At 33.6% G+C, this 12,510-nt stretch overlaps 1 protein-coding gene across 2 annotated transcripts in view; it reads left to right on the top strand.

Annotated features, from left to right (window-relative positions):
• The window catches only part of LOC114339167 (uncharacterized), a 123,240-nt gene that overhangs the window by 16,232 nt on the left and 94,498 nt on the right, over positions 1-12,510 (top strand). The window lies entirely within an intron of this gene.

The raw sequence follows: 12,510 nt of genomic DNA, 5'->3' as shown, positions 1-12,510 counted from the left end.
CTAAAATTATCTTAATTTTCAAAATTAAATGATGCTTAAATCTATATATTATTATTAGAGTTTTAAAATAACACCTGCACCTACATGTCTCTGCAAGGGGAGAAATGAACTCCCCCCCTCCCCCCATCCCTCAATCTCCATTGCTTTGGTATTGATGAGGCTCAGTTGGTGATAGTTATTTGACTAGTGAACATGTCCTGTTAGTGCAGTTTTGGAATTGTATCACTAGTAACGTTATTTAATTGATTGTTTAATTATTCAGTATGAGTTGTTTTGTGGGTGAACTAATAAGTGAACAGTGTCATAAACAACACTACAAGAAAGAAGTGTCTTAAAATTTTATTAGTCTAAGTGACTTGCCAACTCAAGAACAATGTTTGCTCAAATTAAGAATTTCAAATGAAATTACCAATATCTGCCATTACCACAGAGATAAATATTTAGACAAGTACATACAACCACATTTTTGGGAAAAAATATTGTAACCCATTTAGTTGTCATAAAAGGCCAATTAAAATGTTTGCGTAAAATACTAATTGAACACCTTTCCAAGAGTAAAAATGTGGGCGTTAAACTAATTCCTGGACAGGCTCTATGTCCAATTGTCCAACCTGTGCAACAAATATATTTGTAGAAAAATTGCCCAGAAATGAGACAAAAAATGTTGAAAATGATCCTGAATTTCTTCCTGGCCCTTTTGAATTAGTACAGGAGAATCCGTTGCATCAAGTGGAATCCATTTGTGAAACTTCGGGATTGTCTCCTTTATGTAAAATAACAAAGCTTAACAAAGAACAACGACTGTCAGCTTTGCAAAGAAAAACTGACAAAATTACGAGCACGGTCAAGCGAAAGTTGGAAGAATCATTCTACAATGACTTAGAAACTCAGAATTTAAATGCTGTAGAAACTTCAATTAGTGAGTATGACATACTCATTACTAAACTGAAAGAAAAATTTAAAGTGTCTAGTAAAGATGATAAAATTAAGATAATTAGTCTATTACCAAGCTCATGATCAAAGAAAAAAATAGTTGAGGACTTTGGTGCATCTGAACACATGGTAAAGTTAACTAGGCAACTAGTAAAGGATCAAGGTGTCTTACCACATCTTTCAAAAAGACAGGTCAACAAACTAAGTGAAGCTATTTTTAACTGTCTTAAAGAGTTTTACGAAGATGACCAAAATAGTCGCTTATGCCCTGGTAAAAAGGAATATGTTTCAACTGTGATTGACAATGTCAAGGTGCACAAACAGAAAAGGTTAATTCTTCTCTCACTAAATGAACTCTACAGCATATATAAACAGAAATATCCAGATCACAAAATTAGTTGGTCTATGTTTTGCGCTCTACGACCTAAGTGGTGTGTTCTTCCGGGTTCATCAGGAACTCATAGTGTATGTTCCATTTTTTTTGGAAAAAAGAAGTAATTAAAAGTGTATTGGTAACTTAGTGACTTCAGCATAATTTAACTTTTATTTTTTATTTTATTTTTTATTGTCAATTAAGATAATTTTAAGCCTACAGTTGCTAATTTAGCATTGCACGAGTGTATTAAAAAGATAGCGTTTTTATTGGAATTCACAACTCTATAACTCAAAACTTAGTTAAGTCTCAGTCATAATTTTTTTGTGAGATATTCTTATCAGTATAAAAAACATTTAATAAAATTTTCACTTGTTTTCATTCAGTCCCTTTTCAGATATTGACCTTTGAAAATTGGCATTAACGTGCTTTCGGCCATTTTTGAAAAGTTGTAGGGAAAAAAGGAGTTGATTCTCAAGACTAAAACTTATGCTGCTGGTGGTATTTTGAGTATTCAACACAGAAATAAATTATTATTTGTGAGATACTTTTCCTTCCTAAGAATTAATGGTCTTAAAAATGAACGATTTTGCTAAATTCTTTCCGAAGTTTTGGAGGAAGTTTTATTGACTTTCTTTAATGATAGAGAAATTTAAATAACATATTTTTGAAGGGAATTTCATGCTGAACACACTGGTGTTTAGATTATGCTGATATCTTTAAAAATGACTTGGCAATTAAATTTTCCGCAAACCCCGTTTTTTCCTTAAATTCGCCGAGCCGTCATTTTAAAAATGGCTACCAAATAAAAAATATGGCTTACAAAATTTTTTTCAAATGGATTTTTGTGAATATCTACCTATAGGGAATCCATGATAAAAGAATCAGGAAAATTAAAAATGTTGAGCAACACTGACTGGGTGAGCTGATATGGATTGACCCTTAAATTAATTTAATAAGAAAAATTTTTTGTACACCCTGTATAAATAATTATGTAAATGTTTATATTACTGAATAGAGAATTAAATAACCTTTCAAATGAGCTATTACACAACCCCTACTCTCATTTAAAAAAATTATCGATTACGTCACCACGCCCAGATGGATGACGTCACTAGTATTATATAATATATGCCAAAAAGTCCTAATTTAAGAATAAAAATCGACCTGTCTGAGGATTTCTCTTCAAATTTGCCCATTCTCGAGATAATGAATTTATGCAAACTCAAACGTCCTCACTTATACCGGGTGTCCACTTATATTTTCCCCCATTTTAACTGCCTATAACTTCTAAACGGCTCAAGATAGAAATATGCGGTTTTCGCTGAAATGTTTTATTTTAGTAAAAGTTTTGTCTGAATAGATTGAATTTTTTATATCGCTTTCAAATACGAAAAAAATGGCGGATTTTTGAAAAAAACGTTGTTGACTTTTTTTTTAATGGAATACCCAGTATATTTTTTTGTAAATTGAAAGAAAGGTCATTAACTGAGCAAAATGATATTATGTTATGTGATTTCCACATTGCATCTCTCATTTTAAAAATTAATTGCTAAGTCATTGGGCCACCGATTTTAAAGAAATTTATATCGCTGGATAGGTAAATGACCGTTTTTCAAGATACAAAAAAATATACTGGCTGTTTTAATAAAAAAAGTCAATAACGTTTTTTTTCAAAAATCTGCCATTTTTTATTTAAAAGCGATATAAAAAATGGTCACTTACCTAAAAACTTGAGAAAACGGTCATTTATCTATCCAGCGATATAAAAATGTTTAAAATCGGTTGTCAAATGACTGAGCAATTAATTTTTAAAATGAGAGATGCAATGTGGAAATCACGTAACCTGGTTAGTTATGTTATTTAGGTATGTGATATCCACGTTGCACCTCTCATTTTAGAAATTAATTACTCAGTGATTTGACAACCGATTTTGAAAAACTTTATATCGCTAGATAGGTGAATGACCTTTCTTTTAAATTACAAAAGTCAACAACGTTTTTTTTCAAAAATCCGCCATATTTTATTTCGTATTTGAAAGCGATATAAAAAATTCAATCCATTCAGATAAAACTTTTACTAAAATAAAACATTTCAGTGAAAACCGCATATTTTTATCTTGAGCCGTTTAGAAGTTATAGGCAGTTAAAATGGGGAAAAATATAAGTGGACACCCGGTACTACAGTGTTGAGCCCGCTTGATTAGCAATTAAAAAACAAATGGGTTTTCGATATTGTATTGCAAAAAACTCTTTGGGATTTCATCAATCAATGTTTAAAGAATATCTACCTACCTTGGCAATATTGAAATTTTTAGTTAAATGTCCGATTTAGGGTTAAAAATAGCCGATTTCGCAATTTTCAATCGCTTATATAACAAAAACTATTAACCTAAGAGAAAAATCACTAAACACCTTTTCTGTTTGGAATGATTCAAAAAACCTAAAAAAACTGGTCGATGCAAAAAAAATAATTTTAGGAAAAACCCCTAATCTTTCCCCTCGCCTGGCAAGGCCTTATGCTCTTCAGAATCGCCTGTCATTGTACACATTTCTTCTAAATGACTTACTCAAACACATACTTAAATTTAAACTTTACAGGAGAAAGTTTATTTTTTCCCTAAACTATGCACTTTTCGATTCACCTGGTAGATACACGTTCATGGCTGATGCCTACCAGGTCATGGTTTTTAGCCTTGGTGTGCTATGAATTATCACTATACAAATTTCTAGCCTTATAGGAAGACCGTTAGTCGGATTGTTCACTAGCTCTTAGACTATTAGGGTGGTGAGTAGGGGGAAGTTTACGACCACTTTTTCGCTTAGAAAAAAATAGGGACTGACATTCTTTTTATTATAAGTCATTTAATTTTTGAGCTAGATATTATTTTTTTATTTCTGGAGATAGATATTTTTATAGTTATTTATGATATAAGTGTTATAAGTACAATAATCAGAATGCGCAAATACGTGTTGTCAAAATAGCAAGAGATAAATCACCAATGGGTAGAAGCAAAAGATGGAGTGACAACCTTCCATAGAGGTATCAATCCGCCAATGAACAAGCAGAATTGCTTATTAAGAGGAAGACGAAGAAGAAGAAGAAGACTTTTTTTTTTAAATATTTCCGACCTTTTGTTGACGTTGCCGTTCAAGATATTTCAGTTAAATGCTACATACACATCAAAATTAATATATTAAAAAAGTATCACAGTAATGTTTCCAAAAAACTTATGAAAAAACATGTATTGAAAAAAATTGTGATTTCTGTAATTTTGTGGTTAAGCAAATATAACAATTTTTCAGAAGAAGGGAATTTCCAAAATAGTAATAAATTCTGACATCGATGATTTTGTTATTATTTTCTTTGCGATAGACAGTTCCTAATAAATTGTTAAATTTAATGATTTACACTGATGTAAATAACAGGTTTTTGTACTAATAGAGAATATACCTAAGGTAATTATTATGATAAGAATCTCGATTTGTTGAAAAACGTAATTGCGAAAGATAAAAAGTTAGTTTAGGAAGCCATTAAAAGAATACCATTAGCGGTATAATTGGTTATTTTAGAAATTAAAAGAGGTTTAAAAAAGGTACACCATGTTATTTATTGAGCTGCTTAATAGACCGGGCTGTATCATCGCCCCCGCTAGCGAAATTATTCCGATTCGATTTTTCTGCACAAACTTACTCAAAAAGAGGTCCTTATAACATATCCAAATATCCACAGGGTGCCGGGCGGTGCCGTGGTCGAAAAATTGTTTAAACAATTTTTTTAAACACATTTTTTCATTTAGAACAATTTTTTTTAGATAATTTGGGTCATTCTGAGCAAAAAAAGGTCTCTTGTCATTTTTCTCTGAAATTGATTGTTGTCGAGATATATGCGATTAGAAATTTGAAAAATGCGAAAATGGACATCTTTAAGGCATAACTCGACTAAAAATTATTATTATGAAATTCAAAAAGTGACCAAATCAAGTTTCAAACCTAATCAAGTATTTAATGACAAAGCTGATATTTTTAATTATTAACAAATAGCGCTATAGTCCAGGATGTGTCGTCGCCCCCGTTAGTGAAATTATTCCAATCCGATTTTTTTGCACAAACTTACTCAAGAAGAGGTTGTTATAACATATCCACAGGGTGCCGGGCGGTGCTGTGGTCGAAAAATTGTTTAAATAATATTTTTTTAACAAATTAACAAAAATAATTTTTTCACTTCGAACAATTTTTTTAGATAATCTGGGACATTCTGAGCAAAAAAGGTCTTTTGTGATTTTTCTCTAAAATTGATTGTTGTCGAGTTATACGCGATTTAAAATTTGAAAAATGCGAAAATGGCCATACTTGACAACAATCAATTTTAAAGAAAAATGACAAGAGACTTTTTTGCCAGAATAACCCAAATTATGTAAAAAAAAATCGTTCACAATGAAAAAATTATTTTTGTAATTTGTTTAAAAAAAAAATGTTCAAACAATTTTTCGACCACGGCACCACCCGGCACCCTGTGGATGTGTTATGAGGACTTTTTAAGTTTGTGCAAAAAAATCTAATCGAAATAGTTTCGCTAACGGGGGCGACGATACAGTTGGTCTATAGCGTTAATTGGTAATAATTAAAAATAGCAGCTTTGTAATAAAATAATGACAAAAATCTCTTCAGGACCTTGAAGAAGGGGTTTGAAACTTGATTTGGTCACTTTTTTAATTTCATAATAATAATTTTTAATCGAGTTATTAAGCCTCGAAAATGGCCATTTTTGCATTTTTCAAATTTTTAATCGCATATAACTCGTCAACAATCAATTTTAGAGAAAAATGACAGGAGACCTTTTTTGCTCAAAATGGCCCAAATTATCTAAATTTGTTTAAAAAAAATTTTTTTAAACAATTTTTCGACCACAGCATTGCTCGGCACCCTGTGGATATGTTATAAGGACCTATTTTTAAGTAAGTTTGTGCAAAAAATCGAATCGGAATGGACCGTTATAGTCGTGACGTCAAATGTTGGCTACTCTGAAATGGTTTCCAAACAAAGCGGAAATTCACACATGGTGTTTGTCTTGGTTTTTATAATTGGAATATATTGCTTGTAGGATGTTTAATTTTTACAAAATGGTAATGTGTTGGGTACCCGTGATTGTAATCAATGCTCATAGTATATTTCTCACCACATTTCCAAATAGGACTGGTTAAAAACCTGAAGAAACACAGTAAGTACTGTGTAGTGTATCACCTGTATAATGTATATAATCAATTGACAGTTGCTTTGTTTAGTATTTTTATATCAATATTTGGAAACCTTTTTGACGTTTTGACGTCACACTATCACGGTCCATAATTTCGCTAGCGGGGGCGACGATACAGTCCGGTCTATAATGCTGTGGTCTTCAATAAACGCCGTACGCCGCGTACAATGTTACGTCATTCGTCGCGTCTGAGTCTGTATGCTGTATGCTTTATATCAAAGCTTCCCAAACTTATTTGTACTGTGACGCCATTTCGACTTTGCCATTTTCTTACGATTTACCTACTCACCAATTTTACTGCTATCCTAGTAATAGGTGGTTGTTAATTTCGATTATGATTTTAAACTTTTCCGTGTTTCATGATTTGACGTTCCACCATGCAACCTTGTACATTTTTTTCGGTTTCTTCGTTATTGTCCGATCTTCCATTAAAGATCAATTCAGTTATGTCGACCCCATTGTAAGTATGCACCATCTTGCTAGTTGAGCTTTTAAGTTGGCCGTTAAATGAATGATCGAAAGAAGACGAGACATAGGAGGACGAAAGAAGTTCTCTTACGCAAATGTCATCATGAAGATCAGCACAATCATACGATTATGATTAGCACAAGATAGAGGAGAATTTCAGTTGATTGTCGCCAATCACTGACGAGAAGTGACAAAAAAGAAACAAACACTGGTGACAAATTCTAATTTAGCATTATAGATGTGAGAAGTTGTTACTTTAAGTTGTACGAAAACTTGAAAACATATTTAGCAATAACTAGAGCAATTTTTAACGAATTCTTTTGAATTAGACTAAGTTTTCAATCTAATAGCACATAGAATAACACTAAAAATATTACTCTATATCCCACCAGACTGAAAACCATGGGAACCTTCTTTGGTTACACCTCCGAGGCTTCTAAAAGTTGCAAGCCATAACGGATGCTTAGACTAAAGAAGATGAGGGAATTTTACAATTTATAATTCACATCCCATCTGCTCAGCGTGGTAAAGTTCCAACGAGAATGGTTCCCTTCGTACTCCAATCAGAGTAAACATGTAAATCATAAAATGAACCATTCTCGTTGAAACCAGATGGGACGTGAATTATTAATTGTAAAATTCCCTCATCTTCTTTAGTCTCAGCATCCGTTATGGCTTGAAAATTTTAGAAGCCTCGGAGGTGTAACCAGAGAAGGTTCCCATGGTTTTCAGTCTGGTGGGATGTATAGTAATATTTTTAGTGTTATTCTATGTGCTATTAAATTAAAAACTTAGTCTTTTGCTAGCAGTTGCCGCTAGGGCATCCCTGCCATTTCGTTGCAATACGTAACTGCACGCCGTGGTTTGTCCTGGTTGGGTCAGGGAGAGCAGCATATGTGCCTCCTGATGGGAGACTAATAAGCTTCGAAACCGGTAGAGGTGCTTGCTACACTCTCTGATTGAACTAGAATATGGTGCGGCTGTATTTTCGTGTTGCAACGAAATTGAAAATGGTTATTCATTTTTGATCTATAGTTAGGGTTACCATACGTCCGGATTTCGTCCGGAAAGTCCGGATTTGAAAGACATGTCCGGATTGGCGTCCGGATATGAGTAATGTCCGAATTTTTTCTTTACTAAAAAAATATAAAATTACTCGAAGATCTCAAAGATGCAAATTTTATTACGATTACAATAATTGATAGTTCAAACAGAAACGAAATCAAACTGAATCCGGTATGTGTTCGTTATTTTAAGCAAAATGAAGGTGTCAACGTGAAACTTTTATTTTTTGATGAACTTCCGGGTGAAACATCTGATCTTTTAGTAGAACATGTTTTAAAATGTATTAAAAAATACTCTATTGATTCAAAAGTAGTTTGCCTTTGTGCTGATAATACTAATACTAACTTTGGGGGTGTCAAAAAGCAAGGGAAAGTATATGTTTTTTTCCTTGGACTACCCCTGTCCGGATTTGGCCTTAATAAATTATGGTAACCCTATCTATAGTATTACATACTTGAAAAAAAGGCGTCTGCCTAATATTGTCGCTTTTTTTGGTATTGATTAGTTTTTGTTTCTTTCTCTTAGAGTAGGTTTACAGCATATTTTTGGTTTTTAATATTTTTGTTAAATAATAATAAAATCCTCAAATATTTATTATACTGTTTGGCTAGAGATAAGAACTGCAGATGCTGTTTGTTCAGTTGTATTAATTTTATAATTCTAGAGGCGAACGCATTGTACCTTCCGTATGCAGCAATTGTATGAGATTCACCACCAATTTTATGTATTTTTTGAAATATAAATACATGCTTTACTATCGCAAAGTCCTTGAATTTTTTATTGAAGTTATACAGCTTTAGGCGCGATTTAGAGTAAAATTTCATTATATTGTGCGCATGCGCACACAGACAGTATGGCGTTTAGTCGCTAAATCTTTCTAGTTATGTAGAAATATATCAGTGCAAGAAAAGGTGTGAAAAGAATATATTAGTGTTTTTAGTAAATATATTTATTATAATTTTTGTGTCTTTGGATTTGTCTTCCTCAGGAGTGAGATGAGTATTATTAAAACATTTTATTGTATAATATTTATTATACATCACCTTGTCTGTTTGTTACCGTGAATTGTCATTAGGTACGTTCGAACCGATACAGGATACAGTCTTCGTAGCGTATTTGGTATAGCATTCGGCCAGAGATCGAGAGGTCTTGAGTTCGAATCCAGTGCTATCCTATACTTTTTTTTTTAAATTTTTTTGAAAGCGGTAAGCACAAAATTAGTTTGGTGTTTAAAGAAAAATTAAAACAAACTGTTTAAAGTATATTTATTTTTAAGAAATCATATAATAGAAGTATAACTTCTTACGTGCGTATAAAGTACATACACATTCTTTTTTTTTAGTATTTAAAAGGAATGCCAACAGTATTTTTCATAATATATTGTTGAGCCTCTTACGTCTATTACGACGTTTCTTGTACATATATCTCCATTTTTTTTGAGTTTATTATTATGTACCTTTACAAATCGCAGACTTTTACTGGTCCGTTTATTCATAGTGTCTGACTTCAGGCTTTCTTTGCGTATGGATCGCCATTGTGCTGAATCTTTATTTTTTATTTACCAAGTTCTACAGTGAAAGTTAAGACTCTTGATAATTTTGGGTTAATATTACTATCCTTACTGGCTGCTAACGCCTTCCCACTTATTTTCCTCGGTTAATTTTAACCGCTTCCAATAGTTTGTGGTTTTCTGATTGTAGCTCATATCGGAGCTTCTTGGATCGTTTATTTGATGGTCCAATCTCTTTCGTTTTTGTGGTTATATTATAGGCGACAATGTCTCTTTCGGGTCGAAGCTTTACTTTAATAGGGTTTACTGTAAAGAGACCGAACAGTCTATTAAAAGAAGTCTATTAAATGACAGTCTATTAAATGAAGAATTTGACAGACAGCCTGTGGAGTTAACGGAGACAGTAACAGCAATGGTTACCAGAATAACAAACGAGGAAAGGCTCAAGCGCTTCAAAAAATAAAGAAAGGAAAAGCAGTCGGACCAGATGATATTCCTGGGGAAGTATGGAGAGCATTGGGAGAGACAGGAACAAATTGGCTAGCAGGTCTCTTTAATAGAATTATGGAAGTTGGACAAATGCCAGACGAATGGAGAAGCAGTATATTATTACCTGTCTACAAAAACAAGGGAGACATACAACAATGCACAAACTACAGGGCTATAAAACTACTTAGCCACTCCATAAAAATATGGGAGAGAGTAATTGATAGACGAATACGTGAAGAAACCGAAATATCCGATAATCAATTTGGCTTTATGCAGGGCAGATCAACAACAGATGCAATTTTCATTGTAAGACAACTGATGGAAAAATACAGGAATAAAGAGACCAACGCTCATATGGTATTCATTGATCTTGAGAAAGCATATGATAGAGTTCCTCGAGAGGTTTTGTGGTGGGCACTCAATAAGAAAGGAGTCCCTGGCGAATATGTAAAGATTGTGAGAGATATGTATGAGGGAGTAACAACTAGTGTTAGGACAGGTGTGGGAGAGACTGATAAATTTCAGGTGAAAGTAGGATTGCACCAAGGCTCGGTGCTTAGTCCTTATTTATTCTCATTAGTTTTGGACCAGATAACAGCGAAACTAGAGGGTAGTATTCCATGGTGCCAAATGTATGCTGATGATGTAGTGTTAATAGGAAATAGTGAAAGAGATTTAGAACAAAAACTGGAACAGTGGAGACAAGTTCTGGAGGAAAAAGGTTTAAAACTTAGTAGGACAAAAACAGAGTATTTGGAATGTTCATTTAAAGATGGAGTTACTACAAATAAAATGGTATCTTTGGATAGTGAAATGATTGTGAAAAGTAATAGTTTTAAGTACCTAGGATCGGTATTACAGAGTAATGGAGAAATAGATGGAGATGCATGCAGTAGAATTAGAGCTGGATGGATGAAGTGGAAAGAAGCGAGTGGTGTGTTGTGTGACAGAAAAATTCCAATGAAGCTGAAGGGAAAATTCTATAAAACAGCCATAAGACTGGCTATGATGCACGGAACTGAATGTTGGGCAGTGAAAAAGAAAGAGGAACAACGAATGCATGTGGCGGAAATGAGAATGCTTAGATGGATGAGTGGAGTGACAAAGAAGGATAAAATTAGAAATGAGTATATTAGGGGAAGTCTAGGTGTGGCACCAATTGATGCCAAAATGAGAGAGCATAGGTTAAGATTGTTTGGTCATGTTCAACGTCGAGACGTTAATCACCCAATACGAAGAATAGCTGAAGTGCAGATTCCTGGAAGGAGTAGGAGAGGAAGACCAAAGAAGAAAAAACATTTATATGACCCAAGATAGAATTGTGTGGAGAAATGCAGTTAGGGAAGCCGACCCCGCATAGGGATAAGGCAAAGAGAATGATGATGACTGTAAAGAGACCGAAATCATTAGACCAGAGGTGTAACCAGGATGATCCTAAGGGAGGGGGTTACAACTACTTGATAGTCTCTGGGAGGTATGAAATAGTAATGGTGTTAAGCGTGTAAAGCTCTCAAAGTACATCCAAATGGGGTGGTTATAACCCCCAAAGCCACCCCCTGCTTAAGCCTATGCATTAGACCGAAAGCAGTAGACCGAACTCATTAGACCGAAAAGCACTTTACCGAAACCTCACTAGACCGAACAGTAGGAGACCGAAAAGCAGAAGACCAAATTATGTAATTACAACTAAATGTTATTTGGATGGTTATTAGAAACAGTTAAAATGGTGTTAACGTCACTTTACTCTTAATTTATTTTTACCTTCACTAATCTGTTTAACGGACGAAAATTATTTCATATCAGACTGTACATTGTACATGTACAGAGTAACAATTTACACAGTCTTTATATAAAATAATACAAAAAAAAAATACAATAAACAAAAAGACAGATATAAAAAATATTAGCATAATTTACTGCAATTTGTTTTAATTTATGCACTATTTCGGTCTAATGCCGTTCGGTCTAGTGAGGTTTTGGTAAAGTGCTTTTCGGTCTAATGAGTTCGGTCTACTGCTTTCGGTCTAATGATTTCGGTCTAATTGTCATGTACCCTTTAAAAGGTACTTAAACCTTTTCACGCTTGTTCGCTGGATCGTTTTCCATGTTGCTGTCCATAATTTCTGGATAACTGAGGTTGCGATATTCCTATTCCATGTTTGTTTATTCTTATCTTATCCATTATTCCCCCAAAGTCTCATCGAGTCCCATAGGATAAGAGAAGGCTAATAAAATCTGGTGCATGATAATGTTGTCTCTCCACTGTATTGTGGAGACGTTATTCTTTATTTAGTGCGAACTAGCGATTACAACTGAGCATATAGAGTACCTCACCACCACGAAAAGTATCACGGCTGTCAGAGGAACCATTTTAAGACAACTAAATGGACATTCAAGAAGTTTTTTTGTTGAATAT

The sequence above is a fragment of the Diabrotica virgifera genome, chromosome 5 (genome assembly GCF_917563875.1).
Source record: "Diabrotica virgifera virgifera chromosome 5, PGI_DIABVI_V3a".
Lineage (NCBI taxonomy): Eukaryota > Metazoa > Arthropoda > Insecta > Coleoptera > Chrysomelidae > Diabrotica > Diabrotica virgifera.
This window is presented reverse-complemented; position numbering and strand designations above follow the sequence as displayed.